The sequence below is a fragment of the Condylura cristata genome, unplaced genomic scaffold (assembly GCF_000260355.1).
Source record: "Condylura cristata isolate star-nosed mole 26May11 unplaced genomic scaffold, ConCri1.0 scaffold00020, whole genome shotgun sequence".
In the NCBI taxonomy this organism is placed as follows: Eukaryota; Metazoa; Chordata; class Mammalia; order Eulipotyphla; family Talpidae; genus Condylura; species Condylura cristata.
In genome coordinates this window covers 8092946-8110037 of record NW_004567121.1, presented here as the reverse complement: position 1 = coordinate 8110037, position 17092 = coordinate 8092946, and positions in this window count along the sequence as shown.

Genomic DNA, 17092 nt, shown 5'->3' with positions numbered 1-17092 from the left:
CGAGTTCCCTGCGGGTGGGGACGGAGGTGTGCTGCTAGGGTGTGTGCGCGCGCCGACCGGAGTGCAGGGGGCGGGGAGCTAGTGCCAGTAAGATCGGGGGCAGGTGTGCAAGTGTGGGGGTCACGGTGCCTGGCGGGGTGAGCGAGTGTGTTGGGGCAGGTGTGCTCGAGTGTGCCTGAGCTCGGCGGGTGTGGATGCGGTGGTGTGCAAGGAGGGAGTGGGTGTGGAGTGGTTGTGTTTATTGCAGGGGAAGATCTGAGAACCCTGGTCCAGGATTTGCTGTAGGCATTTGGTTTTGGGGGGAGGGGAGGCCGAAGGGGAGGGACTCAGAACTGCACCCCAGGGCCCCTGGCTTCTGGATCCCTCCATTCCTTGTATGGAGTGGTCTTGTCGCTGCCACTGCAGTTGATGTTTCCTGGTGCTCCTGGGATTTGAGAGCTAAAATTCCGAATGACAAAGCCTGATGTAGCCCTGAACTGAGAGAATAGGCAAGGATATGATGGGGAGGAGGGCGGAGGCCTGGCATGCCCCTGTTGCCAACACAGGTCATGGGTGGGGAGGCTGTCACTCCCATAGGGTTTTTCTTTTTCACTGAAGGTGCACGTGGAAGTTGAGTTTTCTTCTCTCTTTGCTGTGTGTCTGTGTGTTCTTTGGGGATGACTTTAAAGACAAGTTGTGGTCTCCAGTTGCACCTGTCATTGCTTCTCTCCATTGGGCAAGCCTCCCCGTCTTCTTGGCTATTGAAAATGGGTTTCATAGGGTGCTTCTTAATGCACAGGGACTGTATTGAGTGCTGGAGTCAAAACCTGTCACAGCAGGGTTTAATCCCTGATGAAATGCTGGGGGCAGAGTCCTGTTTGCCTTCATGGAGGGCAGCCTCAGCTTCCAGTGTGAATGTGTTGACAGCTTAAAGCACTGAGAGAACTGTAGGAGAGGGTTCTATTGCAAGTGAGCTTGTTTTTCTCAAGTCAGAACTTAGCACAGGGGCCTCCCAGAGACCAGTTCTCCCTCTTTTTGCGTGAGCTTCCTGGTTAGCCAGAAGCTGGTGAGCCACTGGGTCTATGGGTTAGATAGGAAGTAACAATCTGGCCAACTCCTTCCTTTTTTTTCCCCCTCTTCCATTCTGCCAGCTAAGCAGCCTCAACAATCATCAAAGTGGCCTCTGTTGTGTAGAGAAGGTGGCTTGTGGCACTAGAAAGCACTGACTGGAGTCCCGTGTAACATCTGGAGCTAACCCTTCTCAGCCTCAGGTTCACCTATGCAGTGGAGACTGAGCTGCTCCATAGTGGTGATGAGCACTGAGCTGTGGATTCGCATCCTGCCTCTGCCACTCCTGTGAGCTTTGGACAACTTATTGTACTTTCTATCTCAGTTTCCTCAGTCAAAATAGGGGTGATGTTAGAAAAAACACATGCATTCTAATAATAGGTGCATTTTCAGGTCCCGGGGTTGGTGGGAGAACTATGAGGACCACACCTGAGGGGAGAAATCAGATATTGCACAAAAATAAACAACATTGTAAGAAAGTGAAAAAAAATATATAATAAAAAAGGTGCATGTGCATTTGGCCCAGGACTTGGCACTTAGTATAGGTACTTGTTGAATCATTAAACCTCAATATAAATGAGGTTGTAGGGTTATATCTCAACTTTAACATCAGTGGTATTATGAGTCATTTTTAACCCAGAGAATGTGCTTCCTTGGAATTAAACTTATGGGTTCTAAATTCCATTTTGCTGCACACATCATGGTATACATTTACAAAGAAATCAGGTGAGTGGTGTTATAATGCCCTTCACCTGCATGTCCTTGGCCTTTTCTCCTCCATGTACAACCATGAACAGTGAGACAGGAATGTCCTGGTGTGGAGGGAGTTGCCCACTATTGCAGGCCCCCCAGATACTCCTGCCTCAGTCTAGGTCTAACCTTGGGCTACAGAGATTTATTAGGGGACTCTTCAGTGAAGACTCACCAGTTCATGAGTTTTAAAAGCACACAGCTCACTGTTTTAACAATACTGAATTCTCTAGGCCTATTTGTAGCAGGCTTTTCTGTTAAGGGAAAAAAAAAATAGTGATTATGGCTTATTACTCCATGTTTAATATAAAATTTTCTGATGCTTTAAGAGAACCCAAGGACATTTAACTTACTGAGTTAAGCATCTTCATCTTGGTCAGAATCCAGTCTTCATTAGAAATGCATTAAAGCAATCATTCGTGCCGATCAGGTGTTTGGATACTGTTGAATAAATTGGCCCAGACTTTACAACCCATCTCCTCTATGGCACATCTGACCCATTTTTCTTTATTAAAAAATACATAACTTCTAAATTAATGTAGAAGTAATGGCTTAATTTGAGGCAAATTTAAAGCTACCCCAAGTGAGCTTTTGAGTACTTCATGTAGAATAAGCTTAATCATTGAATGTCTGGTGAAATTTTGCAGGTGATTTGAAATGAAATTCTTTTCTTGATAGTCAAGTGGTGAGTAAATTAAAGATTCAGAATAAATAGTGTATGTCAAAGGGGACAATTACCTATCAGTCAGTGGGTACTTGATGATTCCTTATGGCTATTTCAAGGTCCAGTATCGAAGTGTGTTATGAAGGAAATGCTAGAGACCCTTACTCCTATGCTGTGCCTCTTCCAGCCCCTTCCCTCCCCGTCTCCAGCTATAACTGTAGTTGTCACTATTATGGGATGCATAGATACATATGCACATGCACTACACCCACCATCGATATATACATATCTACATGCCATCTACAGGTCATGTGCACGTGTGTGTTTACATGTACATGCATCAGAATACTTTTGATTAGTATTGCACAGGAAAAAGGATGTCAGCTATTGTATATGTATATCAGGATAATATCTAGCCAACAAGTTAATATGTTAGACTTTGTCTTCTTTTTCATTTTTTTTTTTTTAATGTTCTTTCAGGTCACTGAAATAGATTTATTGCTCTGTAACTTGTCTTATGCTACCTCTGCCACAGGAGTGTATAAGGTAACATCCAATCACTGACAAGTAGTATCTTAATTTTCAAAAAGAGAAAAAATTATCTTTGGATCAAGTCAATAAATTTGTTATTCCAGCAGATTTTAGTATTGAGTCATTTAGGTGGTGTGTAAATGATGGATGTTTCTATTAAATGAAATCTTAAATAAGGAACATGTATTTTGTGAATCCTACTGCATTTCCTAAATTGAGGTTCTGCATTTCCAAGATAAGCTGATTTGGGGAAATGCATAGGATTATATATAATTTTAATTAGAATGTAATATATAATACATATAAAGGATATGTCTAGTCTGTATATGCTGCACAAAATAATAAAAACAGTCTCAGTTTGAGAGCATAGCTAATACCTGTGAAATCTAGGATATACACAATCTCAGTTCTACCCTCACTGCATTTATGTTTATTATTTCCTTATTTTTCTTCATGAACTTCTGGTATATGACTGAAACCCCAAGTGTTAGTTAGATTTTCATGTTTGTGAATCTTCTGCAAACCCTATATATTATTCAGGATATAATATTCTGCAGATTTCCCCCCTCACCATGAGATTTATCTTTGTAGATAGCTATAGTTCATTCTCTTGCTGCTAATACTTCGTGTCCGGGAAACTTGAGTTGTTTCATTGTCCCCTACCAGGACAAGATTGCTGCAACCTTCCTTGCTTATGCCCTGAACATAAGCAAAAATATAAATTCTTTAGAGTATATGTGCAGAAGTAGAATTGCCAGTTTTTCTCAGTAATGTCAAGGACTTTGGCCATACGTAAAGCCAGAATGTTCTTGTTCATTTAGAAGCTTCCAGCAGTAATATAAGTCTTCATTGCTCCATATTCTTGCAAACACCTGATATTACCAGACTTTAAATATTTTGTCAATTTAATAGATATGAAAGGAAGTTTCATTGTAGTTATTTGCAATTTCCAATGGTCAGTCGTGTTGAATATTTTTCCTCTTTTTTTGGCTATTCCTATTTCCTCTTCTGTGAGAGCTAGTTTCTCTATTTTATTCATTCCTCCATTAGATCTCATGTTCTTTTCTGTCTGTAGGTATTCCCTGTATTATCCAGGGGGGCGGTTTTCATGTGTATATCAGTGCTTACTGCTCCCATCTGCACCCATTCTTTTGCCCTCTTTGGTTTTCATTTTACTGTCTTTTGAAGAACAGTTTTATACTGCTTTTATATAATTTTAGAAATGTTTCCTCACCCTGAGGTCATAAGCACATTTTCTGTTTTCTTCTCAAAATTTTAAAGTTATGTCTTCCATGCTTAAGGATCCCAGTTCATTTGGAGTAACTTTAATGCATAGTGTATTGTCGGGATTTAATTCGTTTTCTTTTCTTTTTCTTCTGTATGATTAGCCGTTTGTTCCAGCACTGTGCATTGAACATCCACATACCCCATCTATACCCCATGCTGTCAGTGCACACTTGTTAACTCGAGGTTCTGTATGTCCTGTTTCTAGACACCCAGGTATATTCCCTTGGTCTCACCTCATACTAGCCATGTTATCTTAATAACAGTAGCTTACTACTTCCTCTTAACCTGTCCAGTCGAAAGTCCCTGTACCTTATCTTTCAGAAGTATCTTGTTTTGTTTTGGCTCTTCTCTGCCATATGCATTTTAGAATCTGTTGAGTTGTATGCACAGACAAACACACATACACACACACAGAGCTACTAGGATTCTTAGAGCAATTATGTATTTTTTCTGGATCAGTTACAGGATTTTTTGTTGTTGTTAAAAAATAATTCACATACAATAAAATATGTAAATCGTGTAAGTGTGCATAGTCAGGGCATTCTGACAGCTCTGTGCCCTTTTGTAACTAATACCTCAAATAAGAGAGACTATCACTGGAGAAGGTTTCTTTGTATTCTTTCAGTTTAGTTACCTCTTCCTCTCCAAAGTAAATGCTGTTCTGATTTCTGTCACTGAAGACTAGTGTTGCTTAATTTTGAATTTCATGTAAATACAAATAGACATTATATATGTTTTCTTTCATTCAGTATTATTGAGATTTGCCTATATTGTTGCTTTTATCAGTAGTTTCTTCCAAATATTATTTCACTGTATGAATCACACCATCATTAAATGGGTAAAACTAAGTTATTTCCTATTTGGGACTATTATGAATAAGGCTGCTACACAAGTTTTTAAGTATATAGGTGTATTCTGAAGAGAAATGGTACTGGTAGGTGTAGAATTGTGGGATAACATGATAAATGCATGCTTAACTTAATTAAAAAGAAGTCAAGCAGGTTTCCAAAGTGATGATACCCTTTTATATTCTTTCCATCAAAGTATGAGATTTACAGTTGTTCTTCAGCCTCATTAACTTTTCATGTTGTCAGTCTTTTTAATGATGGCCATTCTAATAAGTGTGAAATGGTACTGCATTGTGACTTAAATAAGTTTCTCTGGTGACTAATAATGGTGAGCATTATTTTCATGTTCTCGTTAGTCACTCATAGACCTTTTGTGAAGTGTCTATTCAAATTTTTTGTTCATTTTAAAATAAAATTATCTTTTTGTTATTACTTTGCAAATGTTTTTATATTGTCTAGATGTAACCCTTTGCCATATAAATGTGGTACAAATTTGTCTCCCTGAGTTTTTAACTTTTATCAACTTTATCAACTGTAAAGTTAGTGCTTATTGCATCCTAAGACATCTGTGTGTGCTCCAGGTTTCAAAGATACTCTCTTGTTTTCTTTTAGAAAGTTTTATAATTTTAGCTTTTGTTTCTATAATAATTTGATGGATCTCAAATTTTTGTATGTGGTATGAGGTAGAGATAATTATTTTCCCCCAAAGTTTACCCAGTTGTTGCAGCACTATTTATTGAAATGATTTTCCTTTTCCCATTCAGTAGCATTGGAGCCTTTGTCAAGAACAATTCAGTATATATGTGTAGATCTGATTTTGGTTTTTCTCTTCTGTTCCATTGATCTACTTGATATCTTAACCGCTGTAGTGTTTATTAGTAATTTCTGTAGTCAGTTAGTGTAGGTTATTCAACTTTATTCTTCATTTTCAAGATCATTTTGACTATTCTAGCTCCTTTCATGTCCATTTAATTTTTTAAATTAAGGTATAATTGACATATGACATTACATTAATCTCAGGTTTTCAACTTAATGATTCAATCCTAGTAGCTCTGTGTGTGTATATACATATATATTTGGGGAAGTGATCATCACAGTAAATTTAGTTAACACCCATGCACATTTACCTTTTTTTTTTGTGTTATCTCAAAGATCTACTGGTTTACCAGCTTTGAAATATATAATACAGTATTGTTAACTATTATGACCACACTGTTTCTGCCCTAGGACTTATTTGCTTTGTAGTTAGAGGTTGGTACATTTTGATCCCTTCCAACCACACCTACTGTCACCCCTGGCAGCCACAAATATAATTTCTGTATTTATGAGTTTTTATTAATTTCACATATACGATGTTATGCAGTATTTGTCTTTCTTTTTTTGAATTGTTTCATTTAGTATGGAAACTTTTAAGGTCCACCCATTTTGTCACAAATGGTAGGCTTTCCTACTTTTTTGTGGTTGAATAATATTCCATTGTATGTATGTAAATGTGTGTGTGTTTACATACATATACATATATAGCCAAATATTCTTTATCTGTTCACTTGTTAATGAACACTTAAGTTGCTGCCATATTTTGGCCATTGTAAATGGTATGCTGTGGAAATGGGGTAGGATACATATTTACCTTTATGTATTTTGGATATTAACCCTCAGCAGATAGATAATTTACAAATATTTCTCCTACTCTATAGTTTGCCTTTTAATTTTGTTTAGATAGTCTCCTTTAAATGTCATAAAAATTTTGAAACCAATTTGTTAATTTCTACATCAGAATCTGCAGAGATTATTTAAATCTTCCTTAATGTCTACCAATAAAATTTTATATTTTTTCATAAAGATTTTGTACATCTTTGCTAGAGAATTCTTTCATGACTAATTTTTATACCACTATAAATGTCTTTTTAAAAAAAATGTAGATAAGTGCACTAACATACTTTTGCATGTTTATTTATGAGTAAGGATAATCTTACGATCTTCCTTTTCCCTATGTTTTTATCTAGCCTGGATGTCAAAGCTATACTTTATACTGGCTTCATAAAGTAAAATGGGATGTTCCCCCCACCCTTTTTTATCCTCAAAAAAAAATTATGTGAAACTGGGATTATATGATTTCTGAAGGCCCAGTAGAATTTGCTGGGAAAAAAACTTGTACCTGGGGCTTACTTTATGGGACCATGTACTTGAAATCAGAATATAGCTGATATACTTGCATCATTCATAAACACAACCAAATCAGCTCTCCTGGGCTTGACTGTGTGCTTTGAAAAGAATTAGAAGTTCTAGGAGTGTACAAAGCTATTGTATCAGGTCTTCAAGTACAGAACACAGAAAAACAATGTTGAGATGGATGGATAATATAAAAATCTCTGTAACTGAGCACCAGAAAGAATGGAACTGGTAGTTTTGAGCTGAGGATTAGGAAATCTGAAGAATTTAAGTGAAAATGTCAAAAGCTACACGTTCCTTCAACAGTGGCTGCAGGTGTTAGCTAGAAGATAATTTTTCTGTGTACATCTGTCGAAAAAACTTACAATTTTAATGTTAGCATTTTCAAAGACACTAGATTCTACTTACCACTAGATAATTAGATATCATAGAGCTCATCACAGAATCTTTAAAATAAGTGTCTATATTCTTAATTTGGTAGAAAATAATTACTAAAATTATTTTGGACTTAATGCATAGTGCTTTATACTGTTGCTTGATTATTTTTCTAGTCTTATTCTGTTAATGAGATTGGGAGTCTCATAGGAAATGAACAGTGTCATATAATGTTGGGGTTTTTTTTTTTTTTGGTACATTTAAGAAATCTTGACTGCATTTATCTGTATTTGTACTATTATCCACTAATTTACTAGTATTTTTCAGTCTGCTTTTCTAACTACATGTATATTTTGGAGTTTTGAGAAAAAATTTAAAACATTGATCTTTAAATTATGGCTGTTTTAAAGGTGAAGTTTTAACAAAAAGTCAGTTTACATTTCAGATTAAATCAGTTTGCAATCATACAACAAAATATGAATTCACCTTAAGGGAATTTTAAATTTCATTATGTTAAAACTTCTCTGAATTCAAAACATAGTAAATTAGACTTGATGATATTAATACAGTGAAGTCTGGCCTAAAGTTTGTTTTATGATTCCTATTTTATCTAGGTAATTGTATTACATGAACTAAATGATGGAATTTTCCCTCTGCTTAAATAAATAAACCCATTTTAAGTAATAAAATGTTATTTTTTCAGCTTTTATTTACCTCCATGCCATTCTATTTTAGTCTATAATGTGTTATTGTTGGTGATTACTATACTATACATTTGCTTGTTCTGATTTATCTACTAGCTCCAGATTCGAACCCTTAAGCAATATATGCCCAGTTCCCTCAACTCCCAACCCCTTTTAACTACCACTCTATTCTGTCTTTATGAGTTTGGCTTTTAGATTCCACATGTAAGTGATGTAATACAGTCTCTATCTTTCTTTGTCTGATTTATCTTAACATACTGTCTTCAAGGTCTAGTCATGTCACATATAACAAGATACCCCTTCTCATGGCAGAATAATATTTTGCTGTGTTTGTGTGTATGTGCACATGCATGTGTGTATGCTCAGAACTGCTGTATTCATTCATCTGTTGACACTTAAGTTGTTTCTACATCTTGACCATTGTGAATAAAGCTGCAATAAACATGACAGTGTATGTATCTCTTTGAAATCTTGTTTTACATTCCTTTAGAAGTTTACCCAAATGTGGAACTGGTGAATCATATGGTAATTCTATTTCTAGCTTTGTGAGGAACCTCCATACTGTTTTCCATAATGTCTGTACAAATTTACATTCTAACAGTGTGCAAGAATTCCCATGTCTCTACATCTTTGCCAACATTTGTTGTCTTTTGTTCTTGCTGGTAGTCATTCTAACAGCTAGGAAGTGATACGTTATTGTGGTCTTGATTTGTATGTCCCTAATGATTTTATGTAGCTGTTAACCAGCGATATTTTTCTTTGGGTAAATGTTTTGTTTTGAAGATTTATTCATGCATGCAAGAATTGGGGTATAAGTCAGAGGTGTGTGGTTGGGATGTGAGAGGATTTACCACATAAAGTGGGGAACCTAACAGGCAGATATACTGAAATATACTGCTGTGGGGAGCATCAGATGAGACAGGAGACATCTGCTGTGCCATGTAGGTTATCTCCCTGGGCAGCTAGGCCAGGGATCGAACTCTTGTTGTAGTGGCTGGCAGTAGCTAAAGAGCCCTGTCTTTAACCCCGGCACCACCAGGGAGGCCCTCTTTGGGTAAATGCCTAATTAACTCTTTGCCCATTTTTAGTGGAATTTTTTTTTAAATTATGAGTTTTCTGTATATAATTGAATATTAACCCTTTGATCTACAGTTTGCAAATATTTTCTCCTGTTTTGTTGAGTGTGTCTTTTGCTGTGCAAAGGCTGTTACTTTAATGTAGATGAACTTACTAGTTTTGTTTTTATTCAGATTCTGTTATATCCAAGAAAAAGAAATAATTTTCCTGTACATTGTCAAGGAATATTCTTCCCTATGTTTTCTTCTAGGATTTCTAGGGTGTCAGATGTTTAATTTTCTTGTTTTCGATGTACTGTGAATGGGACTGTCTACTACTTCCGATTTTTTGTATAGTAACAAAAACTAAATTCTATATGTTTATTTTTATGTCCTGCAACTTCATTGAATGTTGTGATTATTTTTAATAGCTTCTTGGCTAAGTCTCTAGGATTTAAGAGATATCATCTGCAAGTAATGAGTAAAAAGTAATTTTACTTTTTCCTTTCAGATTTTTCCTTCTGCCTTATATTTCTTTGTCTTGCCTTATTATGGCTAGGACTTTCAGTACTCTGTTGAGTAACAACAGTAAAACTGAGTACCCTTGTTTCTTTCCTGACTTTAGAGGAAAAGCTTTGATTTTTTTGACCATTGAGTATGTTAGCTGTCAGCTTATTGTAGATTACTTTTATGATGTTGAGGTATATTTCTTCTGTACCCAGTTTGTTGAGGATTTTAATCATGAAAGGATGGTGTGTTTTGTCAAATGCTTATTCTGCATCTAGTTAGGTAATGATGTGGCTTTTATCTTTTATTCTATGAATATGCTGTGTTACATTTAGTGATTTGCATATGTTAAACCACCCTTTCTTCTCAGGGATAAGTCTCACTTGGCCATAATACTTCAATATTTTATTGAATTCAATTGGATAATAATTGTTGAGAATTTTTACATCTCTATTCATCAGAGATATTTGTCATTAGTTTCCTTTCATTGTCTTGTCTTTATCTGGGCTTGGTATCAGATCACAGTAATGCCAGCATTGTAAAATGAGTTTGGAAAGTGTTCACTCCTCCTCTGTAGTTTTTTGAAAGAATTGGTGTTCTTTAAATGTTTGCTAGATTCACCAGTGAAGCCAACTATTTCTGGACTTTCCCATTTGGGGTTTTTGATTACTGATTCAAACTCCTTAATCACTAGTGGTTTATTCATATTTTCTTTCTTCCTGGTTCAGACTTGGAAGGTTGTGTTTCTAAGAACTTGATCTTTTGTTTTAGTATATCCAAGTTGTTGGCATGTAAATGTCCATAATAATAGTCTCTCATAATACTATACACTTCTGTAATATGAATTGTAATATCTCCTCTTTTATTTCTGATTTTATTTGTCTTCTGTTTTTCTTATCCTTGCTAAAGGTTTGTCATTATCATTTGAAAATCTAGATTGTGAATTTGTTTTTGCTGTTATTTTTCTGGTCTCAATTATTTCTGCTCTCTACTTTGCTGTTTCTTTCCTTCTGCTGACTTTGGCTTAGTTCTCTTTTTTCCTAGTTCCTTGATGTATAGGTAGGTGGTTCATTTTATATCTCTCATTTTCTTAATATATGTATTTAAACTTTCCTCTCAAAACTCCTTTTGCAGCACCATAGTCTTAGCATATATTTTTTAAGATTTTATTTATTTTTTGCATAGAAGAACTGGAGCATAAACCAGAAGTATAGGTGGTAAGAGGATTCACCAGAGATAGAATGGAGAGCATAACTGGCAGATTTACTGAAAAACACTGCTAAGGGAAGCAACGAGCAAGACAGGAGGTCTGTTGTGCCATACGTGGGTCAGCTCCCAGTCTGGGATGGGGAGCGAATTCAGGCCATCATGTCAGTAGCACAGACACTTAACCCATGGTCCATTAAGGTGGCCCTGTTTTAGAATGTTGTTTCCACTTTCTCTTGTTTTGAGAAAAAAATTTATGTCATTTTATCTCTTTTACCTATTGGCTGTTCAGGAGTATTTTGTTTAATTTCTACATATTTGTAGATCTTCTAACTTTCCCTTTGTTGATTTCTAGTTTCATACCATTGTGGTTAGAAAAGATAGTTCTCTAAGACTTATTTTTGTATCCTTTCCTTTGGTCTGTCCTGGAGAATGTTCTGGTCCACTTCAGAAAACATATACTCTATGTTGGGTGGAATTTTTATAAATGTCCATTATGTCGTTTTGAACTAGTGCATAATTCAGTTTCATCATTCCTGTTGATTTTCTGGATAGGGCATCGCTCAAAGTGTGAAGGGGAAAGGGTGTCCTTAACGAATTCTACAGATACAAGTTTTGTGGACTCCACCGCCACTCCAGACATTGGAACTACAAATCCCAGCATCACCAAAGAATGATTGCTAGGACCCAAGGATGAAGTTAAGCAGCCATGTTTGATACAACTACAAATCCCATCATCAACAAAGGGAGGATTGGGAGGACCTGTGGGAGGGGTTAAGCAGCCATTTTGTTTGGATATAAAAGCAGGCATGTGGGCTTTGGGAATCTCTTGGCCTCGTAGCTTGTGGCTGGCCTCTTGGCTTCTTGCTGGCTTTCAGTGTGCTATTGGGGTTCCAGGTCAGCAGAATTAGTAGGACACATTAACAAGCTTATCTTTCTCTCTTTTTCCCTGAGTTATTCATTTCCCTTTCCCTTGTAAATAAATCCATTATTAACCTTTTTGGGTGTGCCTGAAGATGAATCTTACTATAAATCCCTTTAAGCCCACAGGCGAGCACCTATAGTCAGGCACCCAATTCACATTGGGGTTGCCCTGTAACAAAAGTAGTATGTTAAAGTTTCCTACTATTATTTTGGTGTTGCCTATTTCTCACTATATGTTTGTATTTACTTAATACATTTAGGTGCTCCAACATTGGGTTTGTATATATTTATGATTGTCATATTTTGATGAATTAATACCTTGATTTTTATAAAGTGACCTTTGTCTCTTATTACTGCTTTTGACTTAAAGTCTATTTTGTTTTGTACAAATATATCCAGCCCCACGTTTTTTAGACTATTTTTCCTGTTCTTTCTTTTTAAGCCTGTATGAGTTTTGTTTTTATTTAAAGATTTATTTATTCATGCATACAGAACTGGGGTATAGGCCAGAGATGCAGGGGCGGTGAAAGGATTTACCAGAGACAGAGTGGGGAGCAGAACAGGCCGACTGACACTGCTGAGGGGAACAGTGGGCAGGTTAGGAGAGGTCTGCCGTGCCATGTGGATCACTTCTGGGGTGGGGGTCAAACTCATGCTGAAGTGGCTTTAGCTTCTTAATGCTGTGCTTTAAGCCATTGCACCACCAGGGAGGGCCCTGTATGAGTTTCTAAAGCTTAAGTCAGTCTTACAGGCAGCATATTCCTGAATCATTAAAAAAAAATCTAGTCATTATATGCTTTTTGATTGGAAATTTGATTTCTGTACATTTAGAGTTGTTACTAATATGTGAGGACTTCTTAATGCCATCTCATTGATTTCTGTTTTTTCCTTTTTATATTTTCATTGTTTCTTTTACCATTTATTTCTGTCTACTATGTAAATTGGTGGTTTTCTGTGGTAGTATGCGCTGTTTCTCCTTTATTTATCTTCTATGCATCTGCTCTAGGTCTTGCTTTGGGCTATAGTACGGCTTACATAAGTCACCTATACATAAATAGTCCATTTGATCCTGACAGTCTTACTGAAATTGTCTGTAAAAACCTTACCCTTTTACTCTTCTCCTTTCATGTTTTTGATTACTTATATGCATCTTTTTATATTATTCATTAACACATTACAGTTGGTACCACTATTTTTAATAGTCTTTTGGTCTTTGAAGTATAATTAAGTGACTGACACACCATTATATATCATATGAAGTTTTCTAAGTTTGACTATAAATTTAGCTTTTCCAGTATATACTATATACTTCCATATATTTTCATGTTGCTGATTATTGTTTTTTCACTTAGCTTAAAGAACTACTTTCAACATTTCTTACAAGACAAGCCTAGTGGTGATGAACTTCATCAACTTGTTTGTCCAGGAAGGTATTTCTCTTTAATACCTGAAGTATATAGTTGTCAAATAGAATATTCTTGATAGGCAACTTTTCCCCCAACACTTTGAATATGTTATTCCACAATCTTCTGGTCTGTAGGGTTTCTACTAAGTAATTCCTAACAGCTTAATGGGAGGTTCCTTGTATATAATTTTTATGCCTTAATTGCTTTCAGAATTTTCTTCTTTATCCTTTTCAATTTATTATAATGCATCTTTTGCACTTTATTATAATGTATCTTTAAAAAGGTCTTTTTGCTTTTAGCTTCATGAACTTGAATCTCCAATTTCTCCAGTTTTGGGAAATTTTCAACTGTTGTTTCTCTTAAACAAATTTTCTCATCCCTTCCTTCCTCTTCTCTTTCTAGAATCCCAATTGTTATAATACGCTGATGTTATGGAATCCCTTTAGCTTGTGCCAGATGTCCTTGTTCTTTTTTATTCTTTTTTCTTTGTTCTCCTTTGATTGGTTATTTCAGAATTCCTATCCTCTGGCTCACTTATTCTATCTCCCATTCACTCTTCTCCCTACTTTGTTTCTCATTTCATTCACTGAGCTTGATTCTTTCTCATGATTTCTACCTTTTAATAAAAGGTAAAAAATCTCCTGTTGGCCATATACATTTTTCAAGATTTTGTTGAATTGTCTTTCTGATTTTTCTTGCAGCTTGTTGAGTTTCTTCAAAAAATTCCTTACCGATTAGATCACTAGTTTCATGCCTTTGAGCTCAATTATTGGAGAATTATTATTTTTTTCTTTAAATGGCATGTTTTCTTAACCTTTCATATTTCTTATAGTTTGTATTGCTGTCATGTTCGAAGTAGTGGACAACTTAAATCTTCATTAGTTGCCTTCAGATGGGATATTCTGCTCCACTCCCTTGGGCCCTCTTATAGCAAAATCTTTCACTTTTATGTCTTCTGTGGTTACTTCAACTCACTAGGCTGGCTACTGGAAACTTCTCTTTTGTTTTCCAAATGGTGATGCTGTAATTCAAGTTTGTGGTGACTAGGCCAGCAGCTTTCTGAGGGTGCTTCTAGTCTACTGGACTCACTCTCCAGCAGCCATCAACGAAATGCATCACAGAAGTGAGCTGCACAGTGTGGGCAGATATGGGTTTAGCATGTGTGCTTTGGAGGTGGTTGTTCATTCAGTAGGGGGAGCTCTGGGTGTGCAACTCAGAGGTTTATGAGTAGGCTTACTTCTGTACACAGTCCTTTTACTACCTTTTGATATTTTAATTGCCTCTTTCTGAATGTCCTTTGTTCCCCAAATCATGGGGTTCTTCCCTCAATACCTCAGGTCCTGCTGAAGAGAAATATGTATCTTCGGGCACATCTCCCATAACTTGATTGTCCAGCACTCACTCTCTGCTGTTATTTTCCTCCCTGAAAGAGGTTATCACCTCAGGATAAGTCAGCCAGTCCCATGCAGTGTTGCCTTGGAGTCATATGGCGGTGGAAAAGTTTCTCTTAACCCTTCCTCTGCTGTTGATCAAACTCATATTTTTTTTTTCTTTTTGCTTCAATGGCATGCTGGAATCTCCCCCCAGGAAGACTGGGCTCCTGCAAATTCTCTCTCTTATGTGCATATCTGTCCAGATCAGAATTCTCCAAGTTTTTTTTTTCCACTGTGGTGAGAGTAGTTTGGAAAGATTTGCTGGCTCCACTGGTTCTACAGCCCATGCTGAGTTCTGTTTGACTATTACCATATGTACAGGGCGGCAAGATTCCTCCTAATCCCTTGGCATATAGTGGTAGATCCCACAACACACACGGAGGTGATTTTCTTCTTGGATGATGTCTAATTTACTGTTTAAAAAGAGGAATGAGGGCTCTTCCTGGTGGTACAGTGGGTTAAAGCACAGCCCTAAGAAGCTATCTGTAGCCAATGCAGCATGAATTCGATTCCGTACCAGGGAGGTGACCCACATAGCGAGGCAGACAACTCCTGACTCACCCACTGCTCCCCTCGGCAGTGTGTTTCAGTCACTCTGCCTGTTCTGCTCCCCACTCTGTTTCTGGTGAAACCTCTCACCACCTATGCACCTCTGGCTTTATACTGCAGTTCTTATATGGATAAATGAATACATCTTTATACCATCATAATGCTGACATCACTCTCCTGCTTTTTATAAATTACCATTTAATTACTAAAGCAGGTACTTTATTTAAAGTCCTAGTAGGAAATTTTTCTTTAGCAAGACTAACTGTAAGTACCAGGTAATGAAACAATACTGCACCTTTAAAATACTATAGAACATTTTAAGAAACCAAATGCTTGTCATAGACCCCTCCCTTCCTTCTCTACCCATTCCAATACTGAGCCTACATGTGAAGTGTTTGGTTCTTTCCATATATTCTTTACTACAGATGTGCTTAGTTTATTCAATACACTGAATGAAGACAGAGGCTAGAATTACGGACAACATACATTTAAAAAGTTAAATAAGAAGAGATTGATTATGAGTGCCTGCAGCTCATTTCTCTGTTGCTTCTGTAAAAGGAGAGATATAATTCACATTAAACAGCTGAATCATTCTATCCTACCATTTTAAAAGACAGTTCTGACTGATCACTCAATGAAAGTAGCATTTCATTATTACTTTGCTTTCACAGACTTCGAGGTTTCAAAGTCTACATTTCAATATCTGGATCTTACTCATTAGCATTTAAATGGAAAAGAATATCATCTAGGTTGGACTTGGTAATACTATTTGGCCAGGACAAATAGATGGTTGTGTCTAAGAATTGTTTATGTCAGAGATTAAAAGTGAACACAAGTTCTTACCTAACCACAGTGTTTCCCTGACCCCCAGAGTTGCGGGCCTTTCTGAGCCCCAAATAGTTAGGCACAATTGCTCGTCTGTGATGCTGTGTCAGCCTCACAGCCTCACTGTCCCACCTCTTTTCCTTATTCCCTGTGGAGCTGAGCCTGTGTGACTGGGTATGGAAATGCAAGGGGGAGGGATTTGTGTGAGTGTGTTGGCTTCCATGTCAGTCTGTCCTTCTGAGGAGGTGACAGGTTAACCATAGCTAAGGGCAGAAGAAAATGTTATTTCATTTGTTGGTATGCATCTTGGGAAATAAAATACAAAGCAGGCCAATATCTGAGAGGGATGCATTAATCATAATATCAAGATTAGGTTTTACTGAGCGCTGTGCAAGTTGGTAAGCATTTTACATAATTTACTTAATCCTCAAAGAAATATGTGAACTAAATGACCTTAATTATACCCATTATACAGATAAGGAAATTGAGGCATGGAGAAATTGAGTTTGCCAAGATCTTATAGATAGTGATGGTGTCCCCAGACCTGGATACCCTCCTTCCTGGGATTTTATTGAAGATGGGAACTTGTGTGTAACAGTCACGTTATCAGAGGAAGGAAATATGTGTACCAGTCACTGTCCCAGTTGTCAAGGTACTATAAATTGTAGAGTTCTAAAAATCTTTGAGTTTAAAGGCACCTGAGACATGACTTGATTTCTCTCCTTTTCTGATGTGTGACTTTGAATATTCCCAAGAGGGCTTGCAGCCTTTGCTAGAATGTCTCGAAGGAGTAAGAAATTAATTCTTTC